The following is a 7,240-nucleotide window of genomic DNA, read 5'->3' as shown; positions in this document are numbered from 1 at the left end:
CCTATCTAGGAACTTACCTGGAAAAGTGAATTAGATAGAATTGTTACATGCATACAAGTTTGATTAAAGTTTGTTAAAGAGTTTAATAGAGCTTAATCAAAATTGTTTAACTATCCAAAAGCAAGTGTTGTTTTTGGGCAAATTAAACATTCACTTAGTTAAAATCAATAGCCAAATTTTTCTAAATTAATTAACCTTAGGTAAAACATCAGTGAGAGAAAAATGGAGTATATGATACTTCATTTTTTCTCTTCATGTTTCTCCCTAAAAGTTCACACCGTGGGATCTATCTATATACTTGGCCTCGAGGCACCTTGAGTGTCCCCGTACGAATGGCATTTGTATAAATTAATATCAAGGTGAATGGAGAGAGTGTTTATAGTAAGTGGGAGCGAGACATGTGACCATACATCCCTTGGTCTCTCTCATTAGTTTGAAGTAAAGTTCTATGCATGGCCTCGTGGCACCTTGAGTGACCCCCTATAGGATGACATTTTTGCATGATGCTTTATTCAAACTTCAGCAATGGATAGGGTTACTTTAGTTTCATGTACCAATCGGTTTTTCCCTACAGTTGGCTCATTGGAGCAGGACTCTAGGACCTAAAATGAGGGGTTACACTTACAAGAATTGTTAAGCTAGTTTAACAAATTCTGGCCGAACAACAGTGACTAACAATGACAGTAACAAGTAGTTGTTCTATCTATTAGTTGAGATTGTCTCATTTTAGTGAAGGGGCACCTGATCTCCCTACAATGACTTTTGTCCTACCTCAGTGAAACATCATTGCAAAATAGATGTCACTTAGGATACATTAGACTATTTTGTTAAAAATTGATTGATTGTCTTGATGGTTTAGTGCAATAAGACTAATTATAAATAATTTGTATGGTTTCAGCAATATGACTTCCAAAACCATAAATTTACTCGTCGCTAAAAAATTAACGGTCGAAAATTAAACTTCTTAGAAAAATACGATCAACACAATCCTTATCATTGATGACCTTCGTTTTGTCCTTATGGAGGACTGTCCTCCCATTACAGCTCTCAATGCTACTCGAAATGTTCGAGAAGCATACGAACGATAGAGACAGGTAAATAAGAAGGCCCAAGCGTACATCTTGGCAAGTCTTTCCAAAGTTTTGGCCAAGAAGCATGAGCCCATACTCATGGCTCGTGAGATTATGGAGTCCTTGAGGGGAATGTTCGGACAACCATTCACACAGCTCAGGCACGACGCACTCAAACACATCTTCAATGCCCGTATGCAAGAAGAGGCAACTGTTCGAGAATATATTCTCAACATGATGGTCCACTTCAACGTGGTGGAGATGAATGGGTCTGTCATCAATGAAGCCAGTCAGGTTAGCTTCATTTTGAACTCTTTATCTGAAAGTTTCCTACAGTTTCGTAGGAATGTTGTTATGAACAGAATTGACTACAACTTGACCACCATGCTCAACGAGCTACAGACTTTCCAATCCTTGATGAAAACCAAGGAACAAAAGGGTGAAGCAAATGTTACTTCATCCTCTAAAAAGTTCCACAAAGGTTCGACCTCTGGGACAAAGTATGCACCTTCTTCTTCTGACACCAAAAAATGGAAGAAGAAGAAAGGTGGAAAGGGGAAAGCTAACCCACCAACTGCTACCCAAAAGGGCAAGAAAACCAAGGTTGCAAAGGGAATCTATTTTCATTGCAACTAGGAGGAAAATTGGAAAAGGAACTATCCCAATACTTCGCGGAAAGAAAAAGGTCAAGAAAGGTAAATATGATTTGATTGTCTTGGAAATCTATTTAGTGGAGAATAATGATTCGGCCTGGATAATTGATTTTGACGCCACTAACCATGTTTGTTTTTCATTTCAGGGAATTAGTTCCTGGTGGCAACTAGAAGTTAAGGAGATGACGATGCGGGTTTGTTAGAATTAGAAAACATGCAACGGAAGAAAAACGGGTCATTAAGCATTCTAATTAATTAACTTTAGCTTTGAATTAAGCATGTTCATAAACTAACAAGAGGGTTTCATGTCATACCTTTGAAAAAACACTTCAATCTTGAATCTCAGCTGCAATCTTCTTCAATTCAACTTGAGAACCACCACAAGACCTACCCTATTATCCTCTAGGTGCCTTAGATTGAGTTGTGGGACTCAAAATAAGCTTGGATAAGGGAAAAATGAGAAGAGGCTTTCTAATTTTTTCTAGTTTTTGACAGAATGAAGAACCCTTCTTCACTACGAATTTTCAGCAAAATTTCAACCTTTGCATGCCCAATCCCACTCAGATTCTTCAGTATATATTGCATGACAATCATGCTAACACTACTGATGCATGAATTGCAGCTCATGCTTGGAAGATTGACTGAATTTGGAAAGTAGAAAGTGAGTACTTTCTTGGTTGGAAAGTGGAAAAATCCCACTTTTGGGATTTTTCCATTTTTCATTTTCAAAATTAATTTTTTTTTCAAAAATGAAATTTTATTTTACAAAATTAATTCAATAATTAATTTATCTAAATTTAATTAATTCTAATTAATTTAATATTAAATATTAAATTAATTTATCACCAATTCCACTATCATGAATCCCTATCCATGAATTAAATATTTAAATCATATTTAAATATTAATTGATTCTCCAATTTTGTTTAGTTCTAAAATTAAACATGTAATTATAATAATTACTAATTCCCTTAATTATGACTTAAACGTTTCAAATCAACTTATCACGTTACTCTAAGGCTAATCCATTTGTGAGCTAGTATGGGGACCTACAGATCATGGGCTCCAACTATACGAGATTAATTGGCTAAACTCTTTACACCGAATTAACCCTCATTCGTTAACTACTGGGTCACTCAACTAAAGCCCAGAGTTGCACTCCCCTCACTATAGATATATTGTGTCCACTCGATATAACCATGATTAGTAAGTTAACCCTTCATGGGTTGTCCGTAATAACGGCTGGGTCAAATGGTTGTTTTACCCCCGAGATTACCTCTTGTTCCTTAAGTTCACTGATCCTCTAATGAACAATTGGTTTGTGATATGATCATCAAACTGAGTCCCTCTCGGGCTAATGAGAGGGTGGGGCCCCTTGTTCAAGACCCGGAGTCAGTACTTAAGGAAACAACCTCTCTACTATCCCTAAAAGCGGGTAGGAGGGAATTCTATCTTGCATCCTATGTGTTGGGGATGATACCTTAAAGTCTCGTGTCATGTAGTTTGTAAATATTGTTTTGTACGAATGCTTGTGATGTATAATATATGATATTTTCTTCACTACTTATCTTTGAACATTGGATGTTTTATTTGCTTTACCACAAACCAATAAACTAAAATCTCTGGTTGTCATTATGTAACTTAAGCATATATGTGGTGACTGATAACAAGTAGAAATACACGTTATTACAGCTCAAATATGTAAAACAATAAGAGAATGTGACTGTAAAATAAGTAATATCATGTCCAAAAGTGCTAAACTGAAGGAAATTGCGATCGCAGGCGCCCATCGCATAAAAACGGTAAATTTACTTATTTTGTGCAGGAAAAATGCGTTGGCGCAAGGGAAATTGCGATCCAAAGGAAATAGGCGTCAGCGTGCTGAAAGATTGCGATCGCAAGCCATGCGATCGTGAGAAGTTGATCAAAAAGGTGGCCACATAAAGACTATGCATCAAAGTGACAGCACAATAAATCATGATGGGATGGAAAGCTGATGACAGTCGAATCCGAATTTAGTTGACAAGTCGTTAAAGCCACACTGTAGCAAGTATACTCAACTTTCGGTAACTATTAATTGGCGCATCAGAGCAGGAGATTTAATGATGGCCCATTATTACAATCATTGGAAAGAAAGGTTGCTTCACCTTGAGCTCTATAAATATCAAAGGCCACCATTGTAACAAATGAGGAGAATATACAAGTTAGAGAGTCGTTATCTATTCACATACATACTCATACTTAGATTTAGAGGACGAGATGAGCTCGGAGATGAAGAAGCCGAGAGATCATTCCCGGACAGATCGAGAGACTGCCGGAAAGCGCTACAAAGGGAGAGAAGACCAACACTTGCGAGAGTTGGAGTGAAAAAGACAGTGTAAAAGGCCATGGGAAGCAAGACATTGCTTACCGGGCTTCTTATCTCTAAATTCCATTTGTTATTTTGTATTCAGCACTTTACTTATAGAAAACGAAAATCTCATTTCAATCTATGTTCAATCTCTCCACACTTCGCATGAGTAGCTAAATTTCTGAATGGGTTGAGAAGTACTTAGCTGGCATGACCTAAGATTTACATTTTATGCGCTCATCTTGACTTATGTATGCGTCATTCAGCCTTTAGAGATACTTGAGAGAGTAGTCTAAAGATAGAATCTAGACTTGAGAGAATCAGATTAAAATCTAGGCTTGAGAGAGTCAAATTAAAACCGCATAAAAGAGAAATAGAAACTTAGACATAAGTTCTATCGTTACTTACACATCGCATGCACCCTAGAAATAGGATATGATTGTATGCGGTCACCTTGTTTTATGTGTGCAACATTCATCATCGCATAGGCAAGAATAGAGGCTTAGACATAAGTCCTATCGACTTTTTCGTATACATCGCATGCGTCCTAGAAATAGGAATTATGGCATTTGCATTGAGAGATGATGTGTTGTCGTTTGTGTGTAGCATGATCGCATTACTTGTATGTAATCTTAGGAAGTGTTAGCTAAACCCCTTCTCAATCCGTTCATCACATACTCATTGTAACTCTTGATTTCATCAACTCTTCGTTCGAACTCCGTCACATAGGAAATATTCTTAATCAAAACACCATCCAACTTATTCATTTTCACCACTGCAAGAGAATCGAAGCAACTGTCACATATTTACTCAGTAGTCCCTGTGTTCGATCCTGGACTTACCAGGAAACCTAGTGAGGCTTATACTTGGGTCTTATTAGGAAAACTTGCATCGCATAACACATACCACCGCAAACTCACACCATAATCGCATCACAATTCACAATGCATCAAGTTTTTGGCGCCGGTTCCAGGGACTACGACAGTATATATTACGCTCACAGTAAACATTTTGATTTTCTTTGCAGCTTTCAACCTCTGGACACTGCCATTCCTTCAGTAAGAGAAGAAGCAGGCGTCTCATGAGCGAAGGACATGTTACTAAGCCCAACTACGACCCAGAGATAGAAAGAACGTTCCGAAGAAGACAGAGAAACAACCGCCAACAACAATAAGAAAGAACTCCCAGAATGGCGGAACAACAGGAAGAAAGAGCTGCAAATGCAAACAACATTATGGCGAACCCCATTCTCCTGGTGAACGACCGCAATAAACCCATCCGAGACTGTAATAACGTGCATTTCTGCCCGTTATCACATGCGTCCATCACATAAAAACAGTAAATTTACTTATTTTGTGCAAGAAAAATGCATTGGCACAAGGGAAATTGCGATCCAAAGGAAATAGGTGTCAGCGCGCTGAAAGATTGCGATTACAAGCCATGCGATCGTGAGAAGTTACTCAAAAAGGTGGCCGCATAAAGACTCCGCATCAAGGTGACAGCACAATAAATCATGATGGGACGGAAAGCTGATGATGGTCGAATCTGAATTTAGTTGACAAGCCATTAAAGCCACACTGTAGTAAGTACACTCAACTTTCGGTGACTATTAATCGGCGCATCAGAATAGGAGATTTAATGACCGTCCATCATTGCAATCATTAGAGAGAAAGGTTGCTTCACCTTGAGCTCTATAAATACCGAAGGCCACCATTGTAACAAAGGAGGAGAATATACAAGTTAGAGAGTCATTAGTCTATTCACGTACATTCTCATACTTAGATTTAGAAGACGAAGACGAGCTCGGAGACGAAGAAGCCGAGAGATCATTCTCGGACAGATCAAAAGACTATCAGAAAGCGCTACAAAGGGAGAGAGGGTCAACACTTGCGAGAGCAAGAATATTCATCTGGATAGAGTTGGAGTGAAAAAGACAGTGTAAAAGGCCACGGGAAGCAAGACATTGATTACCGGGCTTCTTATCTCTAAATTCCATTTGTTATTTTGTATTCAGCACTTGACTTATAGAAAATGGAAATCTCATTTCAATCTATGTTCAATCTCTCCACACTTCGCATGAGTAGCTAAATTTCTGAATGGGTTGAGAAGTACTTAGCTGGCAAGACCTAAGATTTATATTTTATGCGAACATCTTGTCTTATGTATGCATCATTCACCCTTTAGAGATACTTGAGAGAGTAGTCTAAAGATAGAATCTAGACTTGAGAGAGTTAGATCAGAATCTAGGCTTGAGAGAGTCAGGTTAAAACCGCATAAGTAAGAAATAGAAACTTAAACATAAATTCTATCACTACTTACACATTGCATGCACCCTAGAAATAGAATATGATTGTATGCGGTCACCTTGTTTTATGTGTGCAACATTCATCATCGCATAGGCAAGAATAGAGGCTTAGACATAAGTCCTATCGACTTTTTTGTATACATCACATGCGTCTTAAAAATGGTCTATAGTTATGCGATCATGCTATACACAATTGACAAAGACGCATGCAATGCATATGCGATAGTGTCGATAGGACTTATGTCTAAGTCTCTATTCTTGCTCACGCGATCTAGCACATAAACAAGGTGACCGCATGCCACCATGTCCTACTTCTAGACGCATGCGATGTGACTGCATACTATATATCCTATCTATAGAGTGCATGCACTATGTAATAGCAAATAGAACTTATTCCTCAGACTCTATTCTTGCTTATGCGATCCAATCTGACTCTCCCAAGCCTAGATTTGGTTTTTAGACTACTCTCTCAAGTATGCCCAAATGATGAATGATGCGCTCATAAGACAAAGTAATCACATAAGGCATGGTTGACATAAGATTATTCCTATCTCTAGGAACACTGCTTACTTTGCTTAGTGATTTCCACTACTTACCCTCTCAGGCAGTTAGTTGCTGCTGATAGCTTATAGACAAGCCTTGCTACAACCTCACACTAAGCAAAGAGGATTTTCTCACAATACTCGTGCAACGCACACCTCTCGGTGGGTTGCTACATGCTTCATATCTATGTCGCATGATTAAATATGCGATACTCTAGCAATCTTACTTAGTCATTGCAATGAAAGTAAGGGATAATAAAGAAGAGATAAATGAAGATGGAATCGAAGGAAATAGAGAAATGTATTGATCACAAAATGTA

This window comes from Benincasa hispida, chromosome 11 (genome assembly GCF_027475165.1).
Source record: "Benincasa hispida cultivar pf3 chromosome 11, pf3_genome.v1.1, whole genome shotgun sequence".
NCBI classification, from domain to species: domain Eukaryota; kingdom Viridiplantae; phylum Streptophyta; class Magnoliopsida; order Cucurbitales; family Cucurbitaceae; genus Benincasa; species Benincasa hispida.
Note: the sequence above shows the minus strand (reverse complement) of the source record.